General features: G+C 36.6%; 1 non-coding gene across 1 annotated transcript; it reads right to left on the bottom strand.

The window, feature by feature from the left end:
* Nucleotides 1-11,715: 11,715 nt before the first annotated feature.
* Nucleotides 11,716-11,900, bottom strand: LOC142146862 (U2 spliceosomal RNA). The gene has a single exon (XR_012690043.1). It is a non-coding gene; the product is annotated as a U2 spliceosomal RNA (small nuclear RNA).
* Nucleotides 11,901-12,223: the final 323 nt, after the last annotated feature.

The following is a 12,223-nucleotide window of genomic DNA, read 5'->3' as shown; positions in this document are numbered from 1 at the left end:
GGACAAGATGTGAAGTATTACAGGACAGTCCGCTAGAATAAACACTAACACAGGATTTATGACTCAGCTCTTTCTTCTAGCAGCAGTCCCAGGAGCAGAGAGGAAACTCCAGACTGATTTTACTTAGATGTGGGCAGAGTCAAAGGCATAGCTAGTTCAAAAGCAGCTCTTCCCCATTCATATGCACGGATAGCAGTGAAACAGACTGTCAAGGAGCTGGTAAGACAACCCTAGGGGGGTATCTAGGCAATAGGAAACCCTCAAAAGTGCACACCTGAAAATAGACTGAATTTAGCTAAGATTGTGTAACCCTGGTCCAAGTTTGCTTACAGTAGATTAGTTCCAACCAGGGCTGGTGGAACACGATAACCCTGATAAGCGTGGCAGGAGGGTGCTATGTTTACCGGGGCACCCCACCAGCCTGTCCATACCAGTAAAATAATTATTTTGTGGTGCGAACACCTTCCTCCTTAGCATCTTAGTCTCCATTCTAAACAGAGCCGGGATTATAATAAGTGCCGGGTTTCGGGGGATTGGTGTATGTGCAAAATTGGACAGGAGGGTACCATAAATGTCAACATTTACCCCATACTTGCCAACTTTTCCTCGTTGGCTTCAGGGAGATCCCAGGGGAGGTGGGCGTGCGGGGTCGGGGCTTAACGAATAACATCATTTTGGCTCCGCCCTCTAAATGATTGACACAGTTTGGGCCAATTACAGCAGGAACAGAACTAAGATGATGTGATATTTGCATCATTATACCCCACCCCCCGACACTTATCTATTGCGGGGGCGAGAACTGGGAGGTTGGCCTGCTCTCCCCGGAAATGCGGGAGTCTCCCGGAGAGTAGACAATTATGCATTAAAGAAAAGCAACTAACGAATCTCTAGAGACTGAAGTGTCTTTTACATTTCTGCCTCCATTAATGAAGTCATGTTGTCTTACCTGTCAGTCTTTGATTAAATCTTGGTCACCTTGAAAATGGCCACCTCCATAGGCATCAATAAATGGACATAGAACACAATTTCTGAACTGTGTCGTCATGCCACAGATGGCAAAGCCAACCACGTCTTGTACTGGCTCAGCATCAGGGAGAATGCCAGACTCTTCAGGAAGGGAGGGTGATCACCCCTATATCAGGGAGTCTCCCTGACATTCAGGGAGAGTCTGCAAGTATGATTTACCCTGCCACAAACAATAGATTGATTTCTGAAGTTATAACTGTATTTTAAAATAGCATTCAAGCAAGTTTCCTCCCGAGTCCTACACCACACACATTTCACTTACTGCTTTGTCAAGGCATAGATAATCTGCACAAAAGCCTTAATTTATAAAGAATAATGAAACCAGTTCACAAATTACATGTCATGGTATAGGTTAACCAATCTAATTGCATCTATCTGAAGGGCAGCTATTTGTGCCAATGGTACTGAAGCAGTCCCATAGTATAATGGAAGTAACCATCCAATTGGCTTGGCTTTAGCTGGTTAATAAGTGGGAGAACCAATCACTTATTGGAATCCAAGCATGATTGTCTTAATAGTAAATAAAAAAAATTCAATGTGAGTGATTACATATTCCTATAATAAGTGGTAATTTCACTCTCATAGCTCTACAAGTGACATGTGTTGAAGTTTAATAATTGGACGTAGGTGATAATTAAATTCTGTACACTACAATCAGTTGCGATATCATTAATATGCAACATAATTATTATTATTATAACATTTAAATATGTTTAACATTTCAATTACTTTACGAGTTTGGTATCATTCTGTTTGAAATTGCATGAGAACTTTTCCGATATTATTTATGTAGCGTTCGCACACTGCAAACGCTAGTTATAAATAATATCCCTTTTCATACACCAAATAGCAAGTCCAGAGATGTCATAAAGAAACTGATAATTAGAATATAAAACATTTAAAGTGAAGGAAGCTACACCTGGCATGCAGGCTTTCCTGAAAATATAAGCATAAGCTTATAAAATAAATATTGGTTCTGCGGATTTAGAGCAAAATAGGAACTGTATTCCTTGGGTCAAACCTGAACTTCCTTTGTGAGGAGTTTGTTAATGGTAATATTTATAAATAAGTTATTAAATGGTCATTAGCATATTTGTCAGACTATTAGCCCCTTTCTCTTTAACACACGCCTTGTATTTTTTATAATGACTAGAAGTTGGGATAGCGATTTTGAATGTAGCAATTTTCCAGTGGTTTTCTATCAGTTTTACCCCAAAAAATCACCAAAAACTGACAATTTTCATAAAACCGCAGCTTAATCCACTTTCCCCAGTATGTCTTTTAACTGTAGATACGCATCCATTAAATATTTTTCTTTGGACCATGACACTATATTGCCTCCTTTATCCGATGGTTTAATTATAATGTTGTCCCAGATTCAAGTTTCTTTCAAGTTTTTTTGTTCTTAGTTATTTTTTTAAATTAGCAACTAATAGGTAAATGTACCAAGCTGCAAGTTTCCAATGGGTTTGAAAAGTGGAGATGTTGCCTATAGCAACCAATCACAATCTAGTTATCAATTATTTAGTATAATCTACAAAATTATAGCTAGAATCTGATTGGCTATAGGCAACATGTCTACTTTTCAAACCCGCCGGATACTCGCAGCTTGATACATTTACCCCTAGGTCTGATTTCATTTTATGTCCAGGATTGCCCATACCTCATGACAATAAATCAACATAATTAGCACTGTTGACAGCAAACATGAGCCAGCCAGGGACCATGATTGATTGCCTGTAATTCGTAATTTGCCACCTGAGACCTGTCCATTAGAGTTGTGCAGGACCTGGATCCCTGACATTTGAGGACAGGACTTCTTTAAGTAAAATTATATATAATGTGTTAATATTTAATACCTTCACCCCTGAGCTGAGCCTACTTTTTGGCAGACATTCTAAAGTCAATACCACTAATTTTTTTATGCAGTACCCACACAAATTATACCTTGTTTTTTGAGACTTTGAATTGTCAAAAATACCAATAGCTTATTTATACCTTGTGATACAACAAAGACAATCTACCCAAAGTGGCAAAAAAGTGTTTTTTATTGCAAGAAATTGCAAGAAAGGGAACGAAAGCAAATGTTAAGCTCCACCAAGAAATACTTTTATGTTCTTGCTTGTGCATCAATCCACCTTTCTAAAACAGCATTACGCAGGATTCTACACATAGGTTTTCATAATAAAATCTGCACTAAAATTCTAAAAATGATCATGTATTTTTTTTTGTTGCTTGTTTGCACTGTCTTCAATGAAATGCATTCAATGTGTAGGAATAATATGTCACAAAACAAAAGACAGTTGTCAGCGCTTATCCTTTAAACTGCATATCTGTGTGTGTCTAGCAAAATGAAAACATGAGATATTAGTTCATATTTTGCTCAAAACGTTTAAGCCTGCATCCCAGCGTCAAAGGCACCTCATTATATGCAAGTCCTACACTGACCTATATGCTTTAAACACCATTAAAATGCAGTTAAAATCAGATGCACTCACCTCCCAGGTACAGGGGTTTACATCTAGCAAGGGCTGGCTTGTGAGCCACACCCAAATGTGCCTTAAATATGCTTGATGGACAGCTGCTATGACAAAAAGGCAATGTTTTGAAACAAAACCATAGAAAAATGAGCCCGCTCTCAGTATATTACACATTATATATGGTACTAGCTGCTTGGCAATAAGCCTGTGCTTGGTATATCCCATATTGTATATGGTACCAGCTGCATGGCAATATAAATGCCCATATATGTATAGAAAACAAAAAGACAGTTGTCAGTGCTTATCCTTTACACTGCATATCTATGTGTGTCTAGCAAAATGAAAACTTGAGGTATTAGTTCATATATTGATCAAAAAAATTAAGCCTGCATCCCAGTGTAAAGAGCATCTCGTTATATGCAGGTCCTACACTGACTTATATGCTTTAAACACCATTAAAATTCAGTTAAAATCAGATGCACTCACCTCCCAAGTATAGGGGTTTACATCTAGCGAGGGCTGGCTTGTGAGCCACACCCAAATGTGCCTTAAATAAGCTTGATGGACAACTGCTATGACAATAAGGCAATATTTTGAAACAAAACCAGAGAAAAAACGAGCCGAATAATAACAAATAAACCAAAACAGCCTAAAACATCAAATGAAGGGATCACTGAATTTATTAATGCCAAGATGGGAAAGATTTGGGTATTACCACCCCCCACATCTGGACTTCTTAACACTTTCTATAGTGTACGGTATGATTGTCTGGTGATTAGTAGATAATAACTACAAAGGGGGCACAAAAATTTCAAAGAGAGGGCTATCCTCTTTCATGTGAGGTGTCCCAAAGTGTCTTGAAGCCAGGATCTGGGAGATCTGGGCATTACAACATCCCTCCCCCATACTGGACCCATTAATGTTTTCTGTAGTGTAGGGTGAAATTATGATCACCAAACAAAAAGAGGAAATTTACAGCTTTCAAATGAGAGTATCACTGGGTTTAATTAGATCCTCCTTAATCCCTGGTATTTCTAATAATTTCTGCAGTGTTTATCCCACATAATCACCAGACAATTACTTCTCACGGTTCCCAGAAATTGGCTTATTTATTTCTCATCAAAAGTCACTATGTTCTCTGTCCCTTTTAAACTTTATGTATCCCATGCCCAGAAAACATCAGGAGTTAATGACTTGAAATGTGTTCCAGTGTTCTTCAAGGAGCATGATATCTCTTGTGATCAGCCATGTAATGAAGTTCTTACAAACAGTCAAGCATCAATGCCAGATATAGCATGTCTTGTGTTACAAATGGATAATGAACAAAACTGGAAATATGTTTTAATTGAAAAAAGGTTTTTGCTTTAGTTCCTAGGTTAACATGATTTACCTCTTTGGGAGAGTAATGAGTTATTTGATACCCCATGTTATGGCTTTTTGCTTGGGTATCTAGAACTTATAGTCCTACTTAATCAGTTTGTTAAAAAAAACATATTAACTTGTAAGGAAGAGGCATATTTAATTACATGTGCTCAAACACAGTTGGAAAATGGATTAACCTTATGGGAGCAAATGTTGTAGACACAATAGTCCATGAACTCAAGCAGGACAATTATTATTCCATTATTGAGGACTCTACACCTGATCTTACTCATGATGACTAGCTAGCAATAGTTTTACGTTATTGGACATAGGTGCAAAAGTTGAGAGCTTTTTGGAACTTGTACCAATCAATTTTCATTATAGGAGACTAAATTGAAAGCTCTATATTATCTTTGCTTGGCAATAAAAATATTTATTTTTGCAATTGTTGAGGACAAAACTATGATAGTTACAGAAATATGTCTGTCAAATACAATGGCTTGAACAAAAGAATTTGTGCTATCAATCCTTTAATAGAATGTGTTCCTTGTTCGCTCTGTCTAGTGAGAACAAGGGCTGTTCATTCTTGTGTAAGAGCTCTATCTGTCTTTAACTTTCTAGAGTGTCTTTTACACATTTTTCTCATCATCTACTCAACTGTGAGAAAACATACTTGAAATGCTGAATACAAGAAGTAAGAGTCTACAAAAACAAATATTTTTATTGATGAAATTATGACTCTACAGTTCATTAGTAGAATATGTTAAAAATATTAGAGATTCATTTGATACTTTTAAAAATGAAGCCAAACCGACAATGTCTACTCAGAAAGCATTCAAGAAAATGAAGATGTTTCCACAATGAAACAAAAATCAATCTTGCAGACTATCAGCATAATAACTGATAGCTCAGAATTCAAAGATATTCCTATGAAATCATCAATAGGTGCTTTGCAATTCTTACAACTTCATCAATGATGGCCTTGAATGAGCTGCATAATTTAGCCAATAAATTACAAAAAGATCTATCTAGATTACCTTGAAGAGCGCTTCACAAAAAAATTTAACCACTTTCCTATCTTGATGCCTCAGGTTTCAGAAGATAATCCAATTGCAATGAGGCAGTCTATCATTAATAATATCTTCAGGATGCTGTACCAAATATGGAAACCATGCTACATATTTATTAATATTTACCTGTTTCCTAATGCAGTGGACAAAGTTCATTTTTTTATCTGAAAATAATTCCAATTGAAAGAAGAACCACCATGGGCCACAATCGTCTATCAGCTCTAGCTTAGCTTGAGGGTTTCAAGCTTGGGTTCAGATCTGTCAGACACGTGGACTTCAATGAAGTAGTGGATACTTTTTCACAGAAAATATTCATAAAATTACACTCTAGTATTGACTCTAAAATTAAAGGAAAACTATACTCATCAGTGTGTACTAAGTGTGTGATATCAGTGTGACTATGGTCTGTTTGATCAGTGTGTACTAGATGTGATACATGTGCATAGTGGTTAGTGTGTATCAGGCTTGTGCTATTGATGTTACTGTAGCCTGTGTGATCAATGTGTACTTGGTGCGTGATATTGGTTTGTCCTTTGTATAGCGATCAGTGAGTACCAGGCGTGTGATATCAGTGTGATTATTGTATTGTGATCTGTATGTATCATGTGTATGAGATCAATTTGAAATGTGTATAGTGATATGTGTGTATCAGGTGTATGATATTGTGTGACCTGTGTATAGTACTCAGTATGTATAAGGCGTGTGATTTTACTATGACCTGTGCATAGTGATCAGTGAGTATCAGGTACACAATATCAGTGCAGATTTTGTATAGTGATCAGTGAATCTATAGTGAGAAATATCGGTGTAGGGATGGGCAATAAGTGTGTTTTATAGCAAAATTTCTTAATATTGTTATTGGGGTGGAATATATGTTATCGTCCAGCTTTAGTATGAACTGGTACAAAGTTAATATAACATAATTTATGTTGTGACATCATTGTTTGCACTGTGTTTTATAATAATATAATGTATTGAAATTATCATGTGTTATGCATACAAATACAAGGACTGTCTTGTATTCATGTTTTCATGTTGAGTAAAAGCAGTCTACTTCACAATATTTTTCACAACACACTTGGAAAAATGGACGTTCATCTGCTAGCAGTTGGCGCAACTGGACAATGAGACATAAAGTTTGATATGCCCTTCCTCCCCGTATTCACCAGGGACCCCACAAAGAGGTTTGGTCTTTGCTGCATGGAAAGTGCAGGCTGCAGCCCTCAAAGTCAGTCACTAGTGAGGTAGCTGGAATCATACTGGAGAGTTATGGATTAGCCAGGTCAGCACCAGAAGGATAGTGGAAGTTCCAAGGAATAATCAGGCGATGTAACCGAGGTCAAATCTGAAGATCCAAACCGAACCGATACATGAGGCATTAAAGAGTCAGGAACAGGTCGAGTCAGAACCAGAAGATCTAATCGTATCAATATGAAAGGCGAGAAGTAGTCAGGAAACAGGCAAACCAACCAAACTAGGAGTACCAAGGGAGATGAAACACTAGGAACCACACCAGATCAGTAGAGAAGTGATCTAATACTCTGGCACTGGATCAGTGCCAGAGTCTGCCTTATGTAGACAGCCCAATTAAGTGATGTCAAACTCATCGCCAACACAAGAACCGAGAAAGTGCCCCATTGCCTAGCAAAGGGACGTGGATGTGCGAGAAAGAGGCAACAAGAATTGAACATCACGCCCACTTGCAGCCAGAGAAGACCCCAGTCCCCGCAGCAAAGGGAGTTACGGTGCCTAGCAATATTAAGGTGAAAAAAGGATAAATGTTAGAGGCATGCATAGTTTAAGAAATGAGTGGTATGGATGGATCAGAGAAGGTGGGCCCCAAACCTTTATCTTGCAAGGGTCCGCATGGATCTTAATCTGAAAATGAAAAACTCAAAGGAATAATATTAAGGGTTATTTAAACAAGTGAAAAAATGTGTGACATCATGTGCCTATTTTTGTGCAAATGCACCCTTTTATAAGTAAAAGTACATAGATTACTGTGACAAGATGTCTGTGGGGCTGCAAAATTCTGCATCTTCTGATTGAAGGAGTTCAATGGATTGGTGTATTTGGTGGATTTTCTTTTGCAATAATCAGAACAATTTGATGTGTGAGAGAGCATAAATGTAGTAAGATGTAAATAGATTCTTATGCCTAAGGCAAAGAAGCTCTCCGGCGCTGACAGGGATATAGAGGATAGAATATGATAAAATGAACACCCAATTAATGCATATAAATCTTAACTGAATAATTAATCATTACATAGCATATATATATATATATATATATATATATATATATATATATATATATATATATTTATAGGTAGATAGATAGATAGATAGATAGATAGATAGATATAGATATACATAGATATATATATATATAGAGAGATATAGAGATATATATAGCGATATATATATATATATAGATGTATAATATAAATATCTATCTATCTATCTATCTATATATATATATATATATATATATATATATATATATATATATATATATACTATATATACATACAAATAGTCAATCCTAAAGCAGCTAGTTCTTAGGGTTATTGCTCACCCTATTCATGGGTACATAACCATAGAAAGAGAAAGAACTGCGCTGTGCAGATTGATCATTAAATTAATAAATATGCAATGCACATTAATACATTTAAAGGGAAATACAAGACAAGATAGGGTCCCTAAACAAATTTTTAATCACCATATAAACATATAAAACAGTGCCAATAGGTAGTGGTGTGCAGATATAAACGAAAAGAAAAAATATATACTCCAGGCAAAGTTCCAGCGATATATCCCATATGTAGCCAATACAGTCCTTTTAGACCTTGATATAAATACAAGTTAACCCGTGCATGATACTCATGTATTCTAGTCAAATCAAGCTACTTAAGGTGTTAAAAAGGTTCTTGTCATGCATTTGGGCCATAGCCCAGGCCTCCTCAGGGGAAGAGCATTACTTCCCGACGTAAGCGCCCTTTTTTAACATGGTTTTGTCCACATGTCACCACCTCATCATTCTTCTCCATCACCTCATCCTTCATTTTCATCGCCACATCTATCCAGATGTCTATCCAGACACAGGGATCTCTCTCAGCGGTCCTGAGTATCACACTCTTCTCACTCTGTCACCCCCGGCAACCACCAACCACTCCCCACTGTCACCCCCGGCAACCACCAACCACTCCCAACTGTCACTTCTCCTTCAAGAAATATATATATATTTTTAAAATCTTTATAAACACTTTTAACAATTAACAAATTAAATTAACAAATTAAAAACATCTTAGTATACCAAATTTCAGCCCTTTCTGATTTTTTTTTTCCACACACACTAAGAATTTAGTAGGTCAGTGTATAACTCCGCCCAGCAGGTGGCGCTGCAGCTTAGTTTTATTTTTTCCACACACACACACAGACAGACAGACTAACACACGCCACTAGACATTTATATTATAGATATTTTCCTAAGGAATCCCAGTAGCACTCATAATAAGGAGAAAAAATGCAGCCCCATGCAAAATAATTGTGTGCTCAAACACATATCCCACTGATGAAATATAGCTGAGAAAACAAGGTCCTATGTAAGAACAATCCGGGCCAGATGTTGCAGACCATGTACTTCTTTCCCTTTTTATAATGGCGGTCCGAATTTGAAATGAAATACAGATACGTCTTTCATATGTCTGTCTAATAGCCAACTCTCCGGAGGCATAATTAACTTCAGCATGAATGGATACAATTCACGGCCGTAGTCTCTGTAGCGTCTCCGTAAATAACGACAAGTACATGCAGCCTATAGATCATCTGATGGTACAACACAGACCGTAAGATTAGTTCTCAGAGAAAGCCTTCCTGATACAAGTGAAACACGTCATATGGGAGCTTCAGCATGCTGGGATCCAGCTTTTCTCTGAATGCCATTATCAACTATACTTTACCCCATTCACATTTCGATCCAGACCCACAGTCCCACAAAAGTAAGAATTCAGTGTCTTTACAGGGGCAGTTTTCAAAATGTAGATGTGCAGCTATAAATTCGCAGGTGGCAAAATAGGTGCAGGAAATGAAATGTACTGCATGTCTGCTTATTTTACAGATAGTAAATGGCATCCTACTAGTTTTATACACTTACAAAAGCATTAGATAATGCTGCTATCAATGCAAGTGGTTATAAAACCTATTCTCTGGCCACATAACATGTGACTTATTGTGGGTCTTCTCAAAGGAGCACATGTAGGTATAACAGATTGTTGGGATACCAATTATTCCACCTGTGTTGAGATTAATATAAGTAAGTTACTGGGACACCGGTTACACACAGAAACTTGTATCATGTTCTTAAGTGCTATTTATAAAATGTGTACAAACGTTTATAATTATTTGCAGTTCCATTGTTAAAAGTCCTACAATGCTTGTCCGACTTTTGGTGCTATTATTTGTGTACTCATTTTGCACCAAATATTTTAAAAATGTGTTACAAACATAAACCAAACCTCATTTTACTGACAAAATCTGAAAGTAGTCACAAAAGGATAAATAAATGCTCATACTTTCACCTAAATTCTGCTATTTTTATGCCCATATGGTGATTTTGCCAACAATGAAGCAGTGTAGTAGACTCTCACTTGTGCTTTACCCAATAATAAGATTGCACTACTTTTAACTGGACAAATAGGGATTGGTTCAAGTGCAGACATGCAGCCATTTGCATAGCTTATCTTGTGTGAATTCTCACTGTGCATGCCCAGAAACCAAACTCATGCAATTGCACGCAGTTTCATGAATTTTATATCCACATGCATCTGAGACAAACAACCATGGATGACTTGAGAGGGGGAACAGAGGAAGAGGAGGGGTGGACTAATGTAGGCCAATTACAGTAAGTATGTGTTCACGAAGATGCAGCTAAATAAAAATCCTCACGCTAAAGTAAGTGCGGTGGTTTACAGCCGCATCTTTTGCACCTTCTACAGGGCAGGTGTAAATGCTGGATGCTAATGATGATCAGCACAGCATTACCTCTCTGATTCTGATTACATGACTGTGACACTTTTATTAACTGGTAAGAAGGTGAGTGAAAAGTTTGTCTTTGTATACTGCCTTTCACGCATGCGCTTCAGTAGCTATCACAGAAAAACTGTACACATTGAAGATTTATTAGGTATTTTAAATAAATTAAAAAAATACGTCTGTATAGATAATATTGAAAAAAAGGGTATATTTAAATTTGTTTTGTTTTTTTAAGTTGGTTAATAATATTGTTACCAGTTGTTATTTTAATTTATGTTTATATAAAACTTATGTGGGTTCTGATAGGAATTTATTATAAATGTGGATGTAGTAAACATAGTTCAATAGCACCAAAACACAATTTCTGCCTGTATGTGTATATTTACACCGCTATTCACATCGTAATACATCATAAGAAACCTTTGAATATGAATACGGGCTGAACTATGCAAAAGTTGCGTACTCATTTTAAACACAAAAAATATGCACATTTTGCATTCCGACTGAAATCCATCCAACTGAAATACCATAGTGTGTATGTTTCCTCTTAGTTAACCCACAAAATAAAACTTCATGGTGAATTTGACAATAACTTAGTGGAAACAATTTGTATATGTGACAAAGCAAAGTCTGTGCAAATCAATGGGAAATTACCTGTTCATTTAAGTACCTATTCAATACTGTTTTCATAGAAATACTTTTAACTACATGATTTTTTTTTTTTAAGTAGCCTTCTTTTTCAAAGATAAGCACACCTGTTCTGGAGATATTGCCATGCAAGGTCGAAGTGAAAACAGTAATCTCTACTTTCATTTCCCTTCTCTAAAAATCCATGTTTAACATCTAATTTCCAGATAGGGATGTATCAGATATTAAACTGATAAGAACGTATAATCCACTTGATCTTAACCAAAATATCAAGTATCCATGGCAAAGTACTTTTAGAGTCCCATGAGAAGAAAAGATATAGTAAAAAGTATTATTAAATTTGGAAAATGTTATGCTGATTATTGAAAAAAACCCCGAGAAGTAGATGTCTCAGCTTTGCTACATTTATGCATTAACACTGCTTCTCTTTCCCCTTCATAAACAATAGACAATGAGGGTAGCATAAAATATGACTTTCACTATTGTGCCACCCTCAAAAAAGACTTACATTAGAGTGTGCATACTGAGTCAGTCGCATCTTGTATATACGACTCTTTAAGCTTAAAGAGGCTTGCAAATGTAAACACTAAGTAAGTACAATAAG

The sequence above is a fragment of the Mixophyes fleayi genome, chromosome 3, assembly GCF_038048845.1.
Source record: "Mixophyes fleayi isolate aMixFle1 chromosome 3, aMixFle1.hap1, whole genome shotgun sequence".
Taxonomy (NCBI): Eukaryota; Metazoa; Chordata; class Amphibia; order Anura; family Limnodynastidae; genus Mixophyes; species Mixophyes fleayi.
The sequence above is the reverse complement of the archived record's forward strand: the minus strand, read 5'-3'. Positions and strand labels throughout refer to the sequence as shown.